An 18,959-nucleotide genomic window follows, 5' to 3' on the forward strand; every position below is an offset into this window, starting at 1 on the left:
TGTAGAGTTTGTAAAGTTAAGGCGTGTACTGTGTACCTAGAGTTAGAAGCTTGGCTCTACATAAGATCTGATAACTTTTTGGCAGTGCGAGCCATATGGTCTCGTCTTGGCAACATTTTACATGAAAATGTTTTTGGCGAGATTTCACTTATTTTTGTAAGTTACTTATTACTTATGTTGCGTAGTTTCATCCCCTAATTTAAATAAGGGGAGTAATTTACTAAAAATATAAAATATGAGTTTTATAATTTATAACAGTTTTCAGACCTCCTAGCATCAAAATTTGTAGAAATCTCATACATCCCCTAGTTTAAGGGGTTGGGGGGTAAAAAAGTCCTTGTTTTCGTTTTTTTTTGTTGTTTATGTACTAATAGTAAATTATGTACCAAATTTCAGCAATCTAGGACTTCAGGAAGTAGGTACCTTAAAAATTTTGATGCAATCAGTGAGTGAGTCAGTAACGAAATTGTTTTCTTTTTCATAAAGTTGAAATCTATGAACAAAATCTTAAGTATACGAGCTATGCAATTGACACTTTATATACTGACATCATATCCCGATCATTTTGTTTATGTATCTGGTATAATTGCTTAATTTAATTTATTTGTTTTGATTTGTTAGGTATCGATGCACTGTGAGTCGTGTTTTACCCCCGATCATTTTATTTATTACAAAATTACTGCGGTACATTGATAAACTTTCCCCAAATCCCACGCGTACGTGTTTGCTAAAATTACTTTCGACGATATTCTTGTAAATTGTCAGCGATGAAATACACGCGCCCTCACTCGGTGAACTCAAAATTAAATGTGTCATTAAGTGAAAACGTGACAAGCATCGTCTGAACTGAACCCAGTGCGGTAGATGTGTGGGCGATTCTCAGAGATGACATTCGGTGCCTGACTTCGGTGCCACATTTTTTTTTAACTTATATAATATGCGAGTTTATTTCCTAAAATCTACCCTTAATATGAAAAATATTGGTAGTGGAGGCCTCCATTAGAACCTTATAGTGTTCAAGATATTTGAGATTTTAAAAACACCGAAATCATGTGCAGGCACTGAAGTCAATTTGCGTCACCGAATTCAATAATGCTTACACCAAAATCACATTTAGGTTTTATATCTCAACTATATAATTATTTTAATCATATTTTTCAATCCTATTTGTTGATAAGCGATGTAACAAGGCTAATGATCTCGAAAGCTTACATAAATTTAATAGATATAAGTAGACTCAAGATTTTAAAATAACCAAATTACGGCTTGTAAATCAACATCTGTAGAAGATATCCCACACTATATGACTGGCCTCATATAATAGGGTGATGTGTGGTCCTGAAACGAATTTCAGACATGTCGACATTGTCGACCACAAATTCGCACATTATAATCATTTATTCATTGCATTATTATATCCATGAAGGAGAAGATGTTTGTTTCACGCAATCCGACCGTACACGCATCTAAAAAAAACTTATGTTACCTGCACCCGATAAACAATACACTCTTGAGTGGTGTTCAATGCTCATTAAATATTTAATGTACTTATAAAGCAATGTGATGCAATACGGAAAACAAGTATTTTTTTAATAAAAGAGTTTAAAAGCGTGAACTCCGTCAATTTAAAACTATAATATTTGAAGTAGTCGAGTAATGCTTGAAGATCCAATTACCAATTAATTATGATCTCCAGCACCCTCAAACACTTGAGCTAAATTGTAACAAAGTTGTTGACAAAGACATAAGACATTGAGGATTGTTAAAACATTTGCTGTGTTCAATTTGTGTCTATGGCTATCCTTTAGAAATATCGATCAGTAGGTACGCTCAGTGCCTTTGAAGCGATCTCGACATTAGAATGCTATTTTATTTTTAATCCCTTGTTCTGTACATCCTGTCCCTTGGGTTCACCTTGCATAGTACTTACATACACAAGTTATTTTAAAAGAAGTGGGATCTAATTGACTACATTTATTTAACATGGCTGACATGTTTAAAGGTATCGAGGTGTAGGGCCTCCGGTGATACAGAGGACAACGAACATAATTTACTTAATTGGTTGGAAAAGAATATCAAGACAGAGAAAGAAACATTGGGTTACGTCTGGTTTAAAAAACTACTCATAGTGAACTAGTGATTTTGTGTACCTATACCTGTGTATATGACATAATTTACTTACAAACATGATTTTACGTTTGTACAACGTATCTTTCACTTTTTAGACATGATAAATTAGTACAACAAACTAGTTTACAAAGCAAGATTTGAATTCAGTGATCACTTTTTTGATATCGGTGGTCAAAAAATCCACCGAAACCAGGGAAATCAACACCAGCGATATCAAAATTAATCGGTTTTTAGCAATTACAGAAATAGCATGAACGATACAGAGGAGATGTAATAATGGTGGATTTACGTACTTTCGATGACTTCTTAATCACTTACATAACGATAATTGCACTAAAACTTTCGGAGTAAATTGCACCACCGATCTCAAAAAAACATAAGACCAAACCCAGCGAAGGACGGAGAAACGTTTAAAAAATCACTTTATTGTACTGTGACTGTACCTCTACTTTATTGAACGGTTAAGGCACAACTAAAGCATACTATGTTTGAGACACTGAGTTCCTGGTCTACAACTTTGAAGGAGTACTGACATGTTTTGCAAATTACACCGATATCAGTCACTAGCCCGGGGGTTTACCCTTGAATTGCCGACAGACATTTCATCGAAAGTTATTTCGAAGACAACGTTTCAAGTATTTTCATTTCATCGACAAGTCATTGCGTCGAAGAATTGATACTAGTAAATTTACATCGGGGACTTTTAATTGGCACTCGAGTTATTTCGTATATAGTTTATACCGTGGTATTTCTTTACGGGTTTTCTTATTTCATTTTGGATTGCATTTAATAAAATTTATTACGCATAAAATTATTTCAATTTGTAATATTTGACTTTGATAGCCGTTCGTTTCTATATGGGGTCGCAGTTCTAACTTAACCTAAACCTACTTTGAAAGCCGTTCGTTTCTGTGTGGGATCGCAGTTCTAACCTACCCTAAACCTACTTTGAAAGCCGTTGGTTTCTGTGTGGGGTCGCAGTTCTAACCTAACCTAAACCTACTTTGAAAGCCGTTCGTTTCTGTGTGGGGTCGTAGTTCTAACCTAACCTAAACCTACTTTGAAAGCCGTTCGTTTCTGTGTGGGGTCGCAGTTCTAACCTAACCTAAACCTACTTTGAAAGCCGTTCGTTTCTGTGTGGGGTCGCAGTTCTAACCTAACCTAAACCTACTTTGAAAGCCGTTCGTTTCTGTGTGGGGTCGCAGTTCTAACCTAACCTAAACCTACTTTGAAAGCCGTTCGTTTCTGTGTGGGGTCGCAGTTCTAACCTAACCTAAACCTACTTTGAAAGCCGTTCGTTTCTGTGTGGGGTCGCAGTTCTAACCTAACCTAAACCTACTTTGAAAGCCGTTCGTTTCTGTGTGGGGTCGCAGTTCTAACCTAACCTAAACCTACTTTGATAGCCGTTCGTTTCTGTGTGGGATCGCAGTTCTAACCTAACCGAAACCTAAAATTCTTACAACAGAAAAATGTATAAATGTACGACATAAGAATGTATTAAAGTAATACGTCGAACAAATGAATTGCAATGTTTAGTAGTTGTGCCAATTAAAATAATTTGAAATGAATCAGCGATCAAGTAATATTCGTTGAATAGTATTTCTACGCAGTAAGAAAAATTGAAATAAATAGTATATGAAACAAAATAACGCCAAACAATATTACTAGTACTAACGTTTCGATGAATCGTTGTCGATGAAATAATATTCGATGAAAAGTTTGTCGGCAAAACAAGGGTACACCCTAGCCCGGGACACATCGTAAATTTGGTTTTATTCAATGTGTTGAGCAAACACATTATTGTGATATAAAGAATATGATAAGCTAACTAATACCCTATGCGTGAATACCCATAATAACTCCGATCTAATGCCCCATCTTGAGTAATAATTTTTTGTTTCATAAAATCTGGGTGCGGGACACGTCCACCGGACATCATTTTTGGCATTTGAATTTCTTTTTCTTGTGTTATATAAATAATAAATAAATAATTTGATAGTGTCCCAGACAGAATATAAGCTGAAGATCATGCCTAAATTAATTCAGATTTATTGAACAGTAAATTCAATCAATTACTGCCCCGGACACGTAAAAACGGCCCTCCTGAGAAATGCCCGTGTCTAGGAGATGTGTTGTTAAAAGGAAGAAAATCGAGTAAGGTATTTTTTATGACAAGAGATTTAAGTGCTTTAGACAAAGAATTAAAGAAGACTGTAGCATTTATCTTATACTAGATTCTGCCAGTGTAAACTTGGAATAGTGGTGTCACTTCACTCGCTACCTATCGTATTGCTACTAAAGAGTGGATGCAAACTTAGCAAGGATAGAATTTAGAAGTTTGACGGATGTTGATATACTATGCAATTTATTAAAGATTACTAAGCTGTACTACTGCAGCTACTAAAGTAAATTAACTTTTCCTGGCAAAGTTTTTATTTAAACTATAAAACAAATTTATCGAGATATAAAAGTAAAATCACGTGTACGTAGTGTGTAGCGGATGGGTAAATAAAAGTTATTGCAAAATAGAAATAGAAATAGAAAATATTTATTTGGCGTATAAAACATACATAAGGTACAACGTCAAGTAATATAAAGACACGGCGCTGGTTTTCAGGGCACCCAAAATTAAAAAACTAAAACTTAAAACCAATAAACAGAAATAGAACACGTGTAAGAATGAAAGAAAAAGAGAGAGGATATATATAATAAAGGAGGGTTGATGTCGAATTGCGGAAACCAAGCCCGCGAAAACCTATAACCTATATTAAGAGAGAGGAGAGAGTTAGTCCAGAAAAATAATTCTATCTACCGAACAAAAACAAACAAAAACTAACAGTAACAAGCTATACGTATAATACTTATTGATAAAGCTGTATTATGTAAAACTGGCCTGACCATGGCAAGAAATCGAAATTTCGTTATGTACCCCTCTATTGCACTTGCGTATTCGATTGATAGAGAGGCAGATACATATCTAAGTAATTGTCAGGTATACAAACTTCTTTCTTATTTCCCAAGCAAACTTGCATTAGCAAGCAACGTTTCTAGAATAAACATAGCGTTATTTGCGTCAACTGAAGACCTAGTTACAATATAACTTTTTATCGGAATCTATACTCTCCATTCAAACCGATATCGTTCTTTAAACATACTTTATGTTCGCAATTTATATTTTATTTTTAGAAAAGTTGGAAGGATAATGGTTATTTTTACAGTTTTCCTTGTTCACTCTTACAGCTTTTCTCTTCAAAGATCAAAGTAATTTCTCAGGGTACGTTTTTAAAACAGTAAGAAAGATACACGACGTATGTAACCACGCGAGTTCTTTGACACCTAACATACCTAGTAGTTATTAAAGCTAAATATAACTTGGTCTCTTATACTTGTTACATTAATCAAGCGGTACCTACCTACTTATTAAACATAGACGTTTGCTAACGACATAATTTATATATCATTCATTATTTCTAAACATAGATCTCATTAATTTGAAATAATTCTCAAAGCACTTCTGAACATCACTGAACTTAGGGTTACTTCAGAATTTCAGCTTCAATCGTTGAAATCAGATTAATAGTTCAAAACTTGTATGTTCGCAACCATAATATAAGGATCCGACAGCCGTATTCGAACTTCAAGATATTCACAAGAGACGACACGTACTATATCCATTCTAGATACGTTATAGTTTAGATATCAACTAGTTCTCCTTTGCAGCGCAATTCGAGCAACCAATGTCACTTTTACGTTAGATAGAGTAAGATATCTATTATGTAGATGTGAATTGGATCTCTATGTCATATCCTGTGGAAATCGTTCAAGAGTATCTCCAGAACCGTGCAAATGTCAAATTTGACAGGTTAGATCTTAAACATATCGTTATCGTATCTTGGTGATGTCTAAAATATATCTAATAGATATCTATTTCAAAATCCGAATCAGGCCCCGAGAGTCATTGAGCTGTACTAAGATTTTACAATTTGTTATATAGTTCGTTTTTTTTAGCATTAGAAAGAACTTGCAAGAAGGTAAGCGATCTTAACATGTCTTTTAATTGAAAAACGCTTTTTAAAAATAAAAAACGATTACTTATGAAAGCAGAAGAATATAAATGATCGTATTAGATTCATAATTGTTACATACTTGCCGTAACTTATTTTTAAAATGTGTTTTTCAATTAAAAGACACATCAAGATTGTTTACCTTATTTCTAATGCTAAAAAAAACGAACTATAGTTATAATGTTTTTATGATGCTACCTTGACATGGCTCAGCGTGCTAATTGGTGCGGGTTTTTAAAAATGTTGCGCGAGCGATCTTATCGTATCAATATCAAAACCTTAACAAATTAAAAATTAATAATAATACCAATCACCGCTCATTTCGGCAAGGCAATTTTCAGGGAAGAAAAATAAATGAAATTAGTGAATATTTATTATTGCTGCTGGGATTGAAAAAATAATTACTGATTTTCACCTCCGAATACTTACTTTTTCTTTTCATTTCAATGTTATTAGTTTACATTAAAATCCCATATACCTACTTACTTCGTTTTTGTGAACTGACGGTATACCTAATATACCTATTTAGATGTTGTTACCAAACCAATCGCGAATTCCAAATAGTACTGAACCCCTATTTCATTAGATAGCGTGACGTGCGTTAGCATTTGTGTTATGTCTATTTTTGTCTTTTTTTGTATAGGATTTTGAACAGCGCTCCTAGCGGGACGTTTTGGAAACTTAAAGTCCATACAAAATGACACAACGAAATGCGTAAGTCAGGTCACCCTATCGAATGAAATTTACACTAGGGGTACCTACTGATCTAATAAAATCCTAAAACGAGCAAAGCAAAAAGGTTCCAAGAACTCTAGTACTAAATTGGTATTGAATATATCTTTCACTGTGCTCCTGAGAGCAACGAACGATTTTACCCTCACAATTCAGCGAACTGAAAACGTTCCGTGAGGTGACGTAGCCTAATACAAAAATCGTGTTACCTTTGGCGCAACGAAAATCTGTTGCTGATCGAGTTCTCGGGTTTTTCCAAATCCCACGTCCATATAGGTACGTGCCACACACCGTAGTCCGGTAGACATTGACTATTTATATTTGATGTTTCCCAAGAGACCTTAGTGGGCATCTAAGCGGTCAAGGACTGGCCCTGTATCACTCACAAGCGTTGTGTTAGGAGATTGAGTAGGTATAAAAGGCATCTTTGATTGCATATACTTGTGATGGATTTAAAGGTCTCACTTACACTGGTCTCCTGAGGCCGGAGCAGCAGCGCTATGTGATACGAATAGGCTAGAACACTCTGAAATCGCGTACGCGACGAGTTCGTATAATCTCTAGGCTCAGCTTATACAAAACCCGACCCTGACTTTTCAAGGATGAACTATGGGTAGACAGCAGTTTTTTTTTCCTTACTAGTTACTTAGTACAGTACCTACACTACCTACCATACTTAAAATACAATCAGTAGGTACCTATACCTTATCCAATTTTGGTAAAATGATTTCTGAAAGATGAACATCGTTTAGATTATTTTTAAATAATGCACGTACCCTTGGGACATTCGTTAAATAATGTCGAAAGTAGCGTCTAACAAGAAGGAAAATTTTACACGGAGCTTTCCTATAAGAATGTTATGGACTTTTCTTATAAGAATGCTTTTTGTTTTGATTATATTTGTCTGTAATACATATACTTACTCAAGCTTATCCATACTATTTATATATATATATATATATAAAGGCAAAAGTGTGTCTGTCTATCTGTCTGTCTGTCTGTTACCTCTTCATGCTTAAGCCCCTAAACCGATTTAGTTGAAATTTGGTATAGAGATAGTTTGAGTCTCGGGGAAGGACATAGGATAGTTTTATGTCGGATATTATCCTTAAAAAGAAGAGGGGTGGAATTGAATGAGTTAATGAATTGAAGTAAGCAATGCGCGAATTGACTGATTGCTATTAGCATTATCCAGGCGCTATACCTAATTTAGCTGCTATCACTTATCCCACGCAGACGAAGTCGCGGGCAAAAGCTAGTTTCAATATAATAAAAGGGCTCACGACTCATTCATCATTTTAAGCCGACGAAGTCATGGGCAGACGAAGTCATGGGCAGACGAAGCTAGTATTTCATATATTATACTTAATTAGTTTGCCAGTCAATATGCCCAGCACATTGTCACCTACTAGTCTGGTTTCATTCTCCATTACGATGAGTATCTAATGGGAACCTATTGTTCGTATTTCTGTGTGCAATCGTTAATGGATACATCGTGTATGCCCAGTGAAGCTTACGGAACTCTCGCCTGGGCAATCAACCAATTCGTAATTGTATAAATATCGCAATCGGCTCTAATAATCTAATAAATATAGCCCTGAACGTGCTTGTAATGCGAAACATCTCTTGGAGTTTTGTCGGTTTGAGGAGTTACAATTAGATATGTTGTTTGCGGAAATATTCGGATAGCTTGCATAGCTCAAAAAATACAGGAAGGACAAATATATTGCGACAGGTCTATCAGGCAGAAATAATATTAAAAAAAACGGACAAGTGCGAGTCGGACTCGCCCACCGAGGGTTCCGTGCTTTTTAGTATTTGTTGTTATAGCGGCAACAGAAATACATCATCTGTGGAAATTTCAATTGTCTAGCTATCACGGTTCGTGAGATACAGCCTGGTGACAGTGGTGACAGACGCACGGACGGACAGCGGAGTCTTAGTAATCGGGTCCCGTTTTACCGTTTGGGTACGGAACCTTAAAAAGACCAATTCGAACATACACTGACATCAGAATGATATCAGAATCACGTTATTTAGTTATCGTGCGTATCTATCGCGCCAATAATAGTATATGTATGTACGGATAAGTACATATACTCGTACATATAGGTACGAGCGAAATGTACGGTAAGTTCGGTAAATAAATAACATGATTCAAATATCGTTCAGATATCAGTGTTCGAATTGGCCTGTTGATTATCTAAACCTCAGAGATACATTATCAATGTCAATAATGAAGGCCTAATGAGAGTTAAGTAATGAGGAATAAAATATGACCCGTGACCTTCCATTGTCACATTATCGTTTGACTGTTTATTCATTGTATTAGAGCAGCCATTCTCAAAGTGTGTTCCGCGAAACCCTAGGGTTCCGCAAAGCCTCTGTTGGGGTTCCGCGAAAATATACTTGTAATAATAAGAAAAAACCAGCTCTTCTATTCGCTATGTGCACGACTGGTGCTGCCCTCATTTTGGCGGAATTTCTACGTTAAATCTTATGGAGTAAAATTAGTTCAAGCGGCTGCCGCTAGTACTAATGTCGAACATTCCATAAGATTACCTGTGTTTGTGACGATCAGCGCCACCGACTTCGCACGTTCCCAATAGGTATATCTGGTCCACAGTGATGAACGAAAATTTTTAATTTGGGGTTCCGTCAAATATTTCGCTTGCCGAAAGGGTTCCGTCAAATATTTCGCTTGCCGAAAGGGTTCCGTCACCAAAAAAGTTTGAGAACCGCTGTATTAGAGAATGAGAATTTTGTACATTATGTACTTACCTAATATTACTACTAGCAGGCTCGCTGTGTAGCGGGAGTCGTCCTCTATACATACATACATCAACACTCCTAACTGTACATCGGTGGGCATTATTACAAAAGGCATAAGGTCCACCAATGTACAGTTAAACAATGTGGACGATGGTACAACGCCGGGAGTCTGTGATATACCGTCATGTCACAATCTGCCACCTGCGACTTGCACAGTACACACAGAAAGAGCAGCTAAGAGGCAGTGTTTCTGGTTTAGTTTGAAACCTTTTGTGACAGAAAAGTTGGCTAAACTTCGCTTTATTCCCTTAGCATCTAAAATGTCACGATTGAAGATACTGCGACGAATTGTCTTTCTTACGTATGAGTAATAATTTTATACAGTCCGTTTTTTTTAGCATTAGAAAGAACTTCGCAGAAGTAAGCTTGTGGTTCCAAATCCGGCACTTTTAGCGGTAATAATTTGAAGTAAATTATATGTATTGACCATGCTACATTAGATAATTAAATAATTATTAACAATTAAAGAGCCTGATAAAAACTGCACCCTTGCTTCTGTGGAGTTCTTTCTAATGCTAAAATAAACGAACTATAGTTTTGGACCTGTTTGGATGAGGCCTACAAACTGTTAGCTGAGGCTCTTATTATATAATTTTCGTTTGACAAGTTTTTCCGCGCTTGTTTGTCATTTTAATTACGATCTTTATTCGGGTCTGTACGTATCGTGTAAATCCGTATTCTTCATCCTGATCGTGTTCCTTCACTCTTCTCAAAAAATTACGAAATACGTAAATTTTAACAAGCAAGCGGTGTCTTGAGAGTTGGGCGGCATACTGAAGTATTCGAAGTTCAAGATATTCACAAGAGACGACACGTACTAGATCCATTCTAGATACGTTATAGTTTAGATATCAACTAGTTCTCTTTTGCAGCTCAATTCGGGCAACCAATGTCACTTTTACGTTAGATAAGAAAGATATCTATTACATGTGAATTGGATCTCTTAGTCACATCCTGTGGAAATCGTTCAAGAGTATCTCCAGAATCGCGCAAATGTCAAATTTGACAGGTTAGATCTTAAACATATCGTTATCGTATCTTGGTGATGTCTAAAAGATATCTAATAGATGTCTATTTCAAAATCCGAATCGGGCCCATTGGCGACAGTTCGTGCCGAAAGATTGGTATTATATTGAATGTTGTTCCGGAGCCTCTGGGGACATATTTACGAAGCTTTAATGTCGTGATGTGCCCGATTTAGTAACGTCTATATGTTGTCAGTTTTCTATCCTATGATAAATGTGTAATTGTGTGTAGGTACCTAAGTATATCTTAGATGTGTCATTGTTTTTGCTTTGTTCTGGCTTTGGTATACTAAGTGATGTTTTTTACAGCACATAATATGGTGCTACTTTACCGGCCTAGGGCGGGATTAAGGCTATACGTACTGTAAAACGTACATATATTATCATCATATACACGTGCGATAAAGTAATTCGCAACTCCTATCGATTTAAAAAACGCCCTTCGGTCGTGTTTAAATTTATCGCCACTCGTTGCGAATTTCCTTCATTCCGCACTTGTATCGTAATGTACTAATAGGTACTCATTATTATCAAATAATACAGATTTTGTGCATTTAAATTTCGCTAAATAAAGCAACCTTTTTCTACCATAATGACATCTACATTTCACATTTCACTCACCTAATATATTAGCGAGGGGTTGTGCACAAATCACGCGAGGTATTTTCGGCTACTTTTTGACCCCCTCTCCCCTTGGTGATATTTGGTGGGGTTTTTGGCTACCCCCTCTCTCCCCGCCCCCCATACAACCTCACGTGTATCTTTTTTATATTTTTTCATTCGACCTAATTTTAAGATAGATAGTATTGTATGTATATAGAAAATTTTGTTTATTTTTCTATTTTCGTTAAATAGAATTGTTATTTTGAAGTGCAGAGTGAAGATTAATGTTTAACGAAACCAAAAAAAAGTATCTACTGAATGTGGTGGGATTTTTTTCTTAGTTTCGTTCACTGTAGAAAAATACACGTGAGGTTTCCTTATACCCCCCTTCCCCAACGTGATCAATCGTGATTTTTTTGTGACCCCCCCTCCCCCTGTCAAACCTCACGTGATTTGTGCACAAGCCCTGAGACGTATGGTGGATTATAATGTTAGAAATGGGTTTTTTAGTTATGGGTGCCTTTGTGCTTTGCTGTGATTTATAGTATGCAGGCGGCATTCCAATCGCACTGGCGAGTCTAGGTACCAAGAAAACCAGTAAGTGCTTTATTCGTATTAAGTATAGCCGTTACGGCTCTTGAGGTCACGCTTCACTGAATCGCTCGAAAACTGGACTCGTTTACGTACGTGTAAGCAATGAGAATATATGGCGGCCAGGTCAGTAGGAAGTTTCTGATTGACGAAGCCGATTTTCAACACGCAATAGTGACGTGCAATATTTTAGAAAGTTACACTGCAATATAATAAACCATTTAAACCGCTTTCATGCGGTTACAGTGTTAATTGATAACAATGTTTACTCATGTAGCATTGTATTTTGTTTATGGTTAGGTGTGGACGTCGACAAGTTTATAACAGTTTGGTTAAGATAAAATAAAATTGTAGTATTTAGGGCCCGGTATGCTTGGGTGGATGGTGGATGTTGTCACTTTCTATCGAGTGAACAAACAGTATGTCATCGGGTATACTTCAACTTGCGAGACCTATACCTATTACAAAACTTAACTCGGTATGACTTGATGTACAATCGAATCAAAAAAACCACAAAGTAGTGAATAACCTTAACCGGAAAATTATCTATGTCAGTAAATAATGTTATTATTAATTGTTTGTCCATGTTTTTCACACAGCTGCCTCTTCATCCAGACTTAAAGCAAATAAAAATGTTTTTTCCAAATAAATAAAAAGTATCATTAAATCGTTGACAGCGGCAAGACAAAATACTATTGTCAATTTTTCTCGCCCAAACCCGTCTCACCCTGTCACTGGCAGGCCTTTCTTGTCGTTTTCGTTAAATCTGTCCGCTACAGTTTTTTCGTTGGCCCCTTGTTTACAAACGTGTTAATATTGTTTTAGCTTAGTACTTAAAACAGGGCTAAAATTTTTCATCAAAAAGCCAACAAAACAAGTAAACAAGTGAAGCGATGGAAGCAAAAAGAACTGATTATACATATTAAGTAGAATCTACCTACTTAACTTCCACTAAGTGCGACATGCATCATTCACTAACCCGGCGTTAACCGATTAAACCTGGAGTTACCAATAGTTACCTACCAATACAATTTGACACAGGGTTAACGGTATACGGTTCAACCAGTTAACCCCGAGTTAGTGGGATGGCGCTTAAGGCCTACTTGCACCATTACACTAACCTGGGGTTAACCGGTTAAACCTGGAGTTACCATGGTTACCAGTACAATTTGATATTGGGTTAACGATTTAACCGCTAAACCGCGGGATATTGGGATGGAGCAAGTGGGCCTAAGACTACTAACACAAAAGATTCTTTTGGCATTTCGCCGTTCAAAATTCATCAAGCCGTTTGGGTCGCAGAGCGTGTCATTGAAATAGACAACCATACAAATACCCACACTCGAAGTACTTTAGGATCGCACATTGCAGCGACCGAAGTAAGTCTTATATCTGATGTTTAACACAAAGTTGTAAGTTTTCTTGGAACCTAACTAATACACGCTACTCGTCAGAATGTAAACTTACTTAACTCCCAACCTAAGTGTATCATAAAGCTTTGAGCAGGGTGTGATTGAGCCAAAGTTTTCCACTAACCCGGTCGTACTGCAAACAACACCTCTGGTCTCACTTTGAACAAACATCTAAAGTCACCCTAACGAACTTCATAGTGCTAACGTGTGGTATTTGAGTTGCTTATTTGGCAATATTTTGTAGGTCATTTTGCTTATTATGAATCTGGTTTATTCATAGGTACCTACAATTAAACAGGTAATCAGCTTATGAACCCTGAAGGCCAATTTAAAATGACATTTTGATATCTAAATTGCGTCATTTTGTTATCATTCCCGCTTGCATTTTGCTAGTACATATATGTACGAGTATTGACCTGAATATGGTACTTGTTCGTAATGAAATAATACGCGTACGCGGCGAGTGAAATGCATGGGTGGCTCATTCTGACAGACCAATTTGTTATGGTTTTGATCTTATTTTGGTAAGACCTTGATGATCGCCTTCGCACTCACGAGTTTTACAAGATATAGATAGATAGATAAACAAGATCAAAACTGTAACAAAGTATTAAACCGGAATCTGGTTTCGGGCGAGTGATAAGACATCATTTTCATGTTAATTTTTAATACTTATCGTAGTTTTACGTAGGTACGTAGTCGAATTTGTGGTTTTATTGACTAACTTCTGCGTGCGACTTCGTCTGCGAGGAATGATAATGATGATAATTGATAAAAACTACCCTATATCCTTTCCCATTTCTCAAACTATCTCTATACCAAATTTCATCTAAATTGGTTCAGCGGTTTAAACGTTAATAGGTACAGAATTACTTAATTTCGCATTTTATAATATCTGTAGGGATATAGAATGTGCCAAATTCAAAGGTGCAATGAAAACTAGAACATGGACACAATCTCATATTAATACACAGTACTAGTTTGCACGGTGCCGCATTTGAATCCAATATACATGCAAACAGCAAATCATAAGGCAGATGGTTCTCACGACTTAGTTGACTAACAAGAGCTAGTGATTTGTATTCTGACGGTGTCCACACGTTACTGTTGAATCTCTACAGTTACTCGTAGCTCCCTTATAATACAGTAAAATTATACATTTTGCGTTTGCGTCAAATCCGGTAGTTCTGATTTTTTGCAGGCATGTTTATGATTGGGCCAACCCAATGAATAATCCAAGTTTGTGACCTCGGGCGCCGAACGCAACATTGTCAAAAATCGAATACATATTCAATTACACAAACGGGTCTACCGCGATATAATTTCATTGTTTTTACCTTTAATTCCGACGTTTCAGCTGAGTTGCACCAGCTGTGGTCACGGAAAGACTGACGTCCCAACAAATGTCAACGGAGGTATTAATAAAACAACACTAAACTACCCGAAATTAGTTTATAAAAATGTTGGGGGTAGACAAAGAAATTGCAGCTACCCGTTAAAGTTTAATGTTTATTGTCCACGGCACGACACGCAACACTCACAGTATCCGTACACTGGTCCGAAGATATATCTGCTGGTTTCAACATTTGAAACACTGGTCCCCAAGTAGACGATAATTTGTACCCGTCCTCTCGATTGAAATTTTTAAGGTGTTTTTTTATTTCAATCGCCTCTCTCAATGAAATTATATCGCGGTAGACCCGTTTGTGTAATTGAATATGTGTACAAAACGCGAGAGTTTAAAGTGTTAAAAATCGAATAAACCTCAATTTTTTTTAGATTTGTGCGATTATAACCCTAAAGTACTAGTTGTTGATAGTAACTTCCTAGGGCGTTTTTAAAGAAGACTAAATTTGCTACAATAAGACACTAGAATTGTCTCTGTAGGTACATCTAATATTTTCCGAGATAAGCCTTTCAAAATTTTATAATTTTATTCAGTTCTTAGCTATAATATAAGGGTTATGTAGGTAATTTATATGGAATTCATCACCGCCACATTCTACAAAATATTTATTTTCCATAAAAAAATGTATGAGTGCCTATTTTGAAAAAAAATTTTTTTGTTTGGAAAATAAATATTTTGTAGAACGTGGCGGTGATGTATTCCATATAAATTACCTACCTAACCCTTATATTATACCTAAGAACAGATGTAAAATTATGACATTTTGAAAGGCATTATCTCGGATAATATTAGATATACAGAGACAATTCTAGTGTCTTATTGTAGAAAATTTAGTCTACTTTAAAAACGCCCTAGGAAGTTACTATCAAAAACTAGTACTTTAGGGTTATAATCGCCCAAACTAAAAAAAAATTGCGGTTTATTCGATTTTTGACAAAGTTGCGTTCTGCGCTCGAGGTCACAAACTTGGATTATTCATTGGGCCAACATCATAAACATGCCTGCAAAAAATCAGAACTACCGGATTTGACGCAAAAGAGCCAGGTTACAAAATTCGACAAATTTACTGGATTATTAGTTAAAGGGGGTTGCTGTTACAAACAGCATGTGTGATTATGTTTGGTTTTTTTTTTCTTTGTATGGGCTTGAAGGCTTATGTTTGGTTGTTTGGTTTCAACATCTTTAAAAAATTATGAAGTATTTAGGGTCCCTATTTTTCATACAAAATAAATATTCTCTTCAATGGACGCCATCGCCACGCCATATCATTGTGATTGACGTTGCTTGTCACGCCTTAAACATAACAAAATTCGCAAGACATTGCGTCTTAGAATAAACTTTAAAGTGTATTAAAAATCAAACCACAAGTTATTTTTAAAAGTCGCTGAACAAATGTTGGTCAGTATGAGGAGTACAGCCTACAGTTAAATTTTTTGCTCATATTACAGGCCACACCGGGTATGTAAGTTCTTTTTTATTTCAATTGTCAATGCCGTAGGGACGGTTCGTTTTCTATGGAAAGCACCACGTGATCACCGATCATCCGTCATAGAAAATGACATGTCGGACGCCTTGGCCCGAGCCGGGCCCGGTCTATCGTTAGTCATCTTTAAAGGTAACATTCTGATGCTGCATCAATGAGCCAATGTCAACAATTCATCATCATCATCATCATCATCTCAGCCATAAGACGTCCACTGCTGAACATAGGCCTCCCCCTTCATGATGGGGGGTGAATGCCATAATCGCCACGCCTGGTAGGCGGGTTGGCGATCGCAGTCGAGTACACCGAATTTGAGGGACGCTGCTGCCCGTCCACCGGTGGTCTTGGACGTAGTTTAAGGACATACCCGGGTCCCATGTCAACAATTACTTTATTGAAACTGCATATTCATGAGTCTGAGGCATTTAACTACCACAAAATTCTACAGTGTTAAGAAATTTTGGTCTGTTCTGCCTGTGTAGATATAATAATCTTATGTAATAATCATCACAAGAATAATAACCGACGTGGTCAGATAATAGCTCGTTAATAGGTATATATATTCATTATATTACATCAATTAATTACTATTAATTAATATTAATTAACGATCACATGATATCACATCGGCCATGTTATTAATTAACGTGTGGGGCGAGACGACGTCGGAAGTTTTGAAATACTTTTAGTACCTTAAACTTTTAGATAATTAGTAGTAGTAGTAGTAGTAATTACTTTATTGTACACAACACAGGTTTACAAAAATAAATTACAGTAATGGAAGTACAAAGTTTATATTTAAATCCAGGGTGAATAACATTTTTGCTAACATAACGATTTTGCGTATTTAAATCATGAATTATTATATAAAATATGTAATAAAATCATCTAATTTTATTCTAAAGGCTCTAATATCCACGAATACGACGGTAACGAGTAACTGAGGTGTATAATAAAGAGTATTGTATTGTATTGTATTGTATACCCAGTGGTACATATCATGGTATAATAATATACTCCGCCTGGTACTCTTTTCCCGTCTTTTCGTGGTCACGTGACTGACACAAGCGTTCATAATGCGACAGCGCTCTATGATAATATGCGATAGCGCTATATATAGCGGCCATGTTATTGTGACGTAGGCTTGTGTCACTCTGGGAAGAGAAGACCATGTTTTATTAGACTATGTGTACATATATAGGCCTAATCAAGATGAGTTTCGTGAGTGTGAGAAGAGGTCACAGTCTGAGAAGTGATCTGGATCGTTTCTCTCACTTAATATTAACTGAGTCTACACAATTGCAATTAAGTTAAGCATACCCACGGCTTCTCCGGCTCAGAGTAGGTACCCTAATTACACATGCAAAGGATACCTGACAAATTTACTGTCGGCATGCTGACGTAACTTCTCCGTCCCTTAATAAAAGATTGCAAGCGACTTGGTTTTCCACAGAACCGACTACTATTCATCACTGTGGTCGTCAGCTAATTTTGAATGTAAGTAAAATCTTCTACAGAGTCAGCTACTCGGCTAAAACTGTTCTTAACGGTTGCTTGGTGGTTACTTCATGTATATAGGTTAATACTTTCGGTGCCGGGCGCCTCGTTTCCAGTACAAAATGAACACACATACGTGTTCTTGGCAGTGAATGTGTTAAGGGGCTAAGTTAGATTTAACAAAGCTTCTTGCGATGTTGTTCCCTTGTACAAGTATTTAACCTCTTCAGTGTTAACATAAACTTGGTGGTGGTTTACATCATACTCGTATCGTTCGTGTTACTATGTATACTCGTAATGTTAGTTGTTGTTCTCCTCGGCTTTCAACATTTCCCTAAAATTTGAATTTTCAAATTAGCGTCATATCAGTCATGCTGAAAATAAATTCTAAAACCCGATGGTGTCGTATCACACACGGGCACAATCGCTTCAATAAAACGATTACAAAATACTTGATCTAAAGTCTATTTCAATAGAACTTGCGAACTATGTAAACAAACTGCCATATTGAAATTGTCTCTGAATGATCAATTTACTAGTGATGGGCAAGACTCCTACTTACTACTTTACTAATGTCAAACCATATCGAATAATAAAATACCAAAAGTGAAAAACAAGTAGTTACTTATCCTTAATTTGTTTAATCACGATCAGAAGACAAATTAGTACTTAAGAATGATGTATTGATGTATTTTATAATCGTGGCGATAGGTACAGAGCGTGGGTTTGGTAGTGTGTAGCGGGTTTATATTACAAACTTTAGTCACAACACTACCCATCATAGACAATTGTAGAATTAATAAAAACTTTTTACAAAAAAAAGAAAACCGACTTCAAAAACGATGAAATAAAATATTATCCTTTTTAAGTCTATGCGTTACCAACTGATATGTTTGAAGTCGGTGCCAAGCCAACTTTTGAAGCATACCATGATTATGGTGCGATTCGATAAGGATGTACGTTGGATTGCTTTACACGGCGACAATGAACGTGCTTTCTGTAGATACAGTCGACGTTAAAAATATGTTTACACTTTTCATCTTATTACAAAGGAGTAAGGTGCAAAAGTGTAAACATATCTTTGACGTCGACTGTACCTAAGAACACACCTCAGAACACACGATCATCCTTCTTGGCACAGTCCGTACCATGTTTGTCGGCACGCAAGCGTGGGATTGGGAC

At 36.4% G+C, this 18,959-nt stretch overlaps 1 protein-coding gene across 2 annotated transcripts in view; it reads left to right on the forward strand.

The window, feature by feature from the left end:
- Window positions 1-18,959, forward strand: part of LOC134667377 (protein eva-1-like) — a 74,771-nt gene that overhangs the window by 9,289 nt on the left and 46,523 nt on the right. The window lies entirely within an intron of this gene.

The sequence above is a fragment of the Cydia fagiglandana genome, chromosome 9, assembly GCF_963556715.1.
Source record: "Cydia fagiglandana chromosome 9, ilCydFagi1.1, whole genome shotgun sequence".
NCBI lineage: Eukaryota > Metazoa > Arthropoda > Insecta > Lepidoptera > Tortricidae > Cydia > Cydia fagiglandana.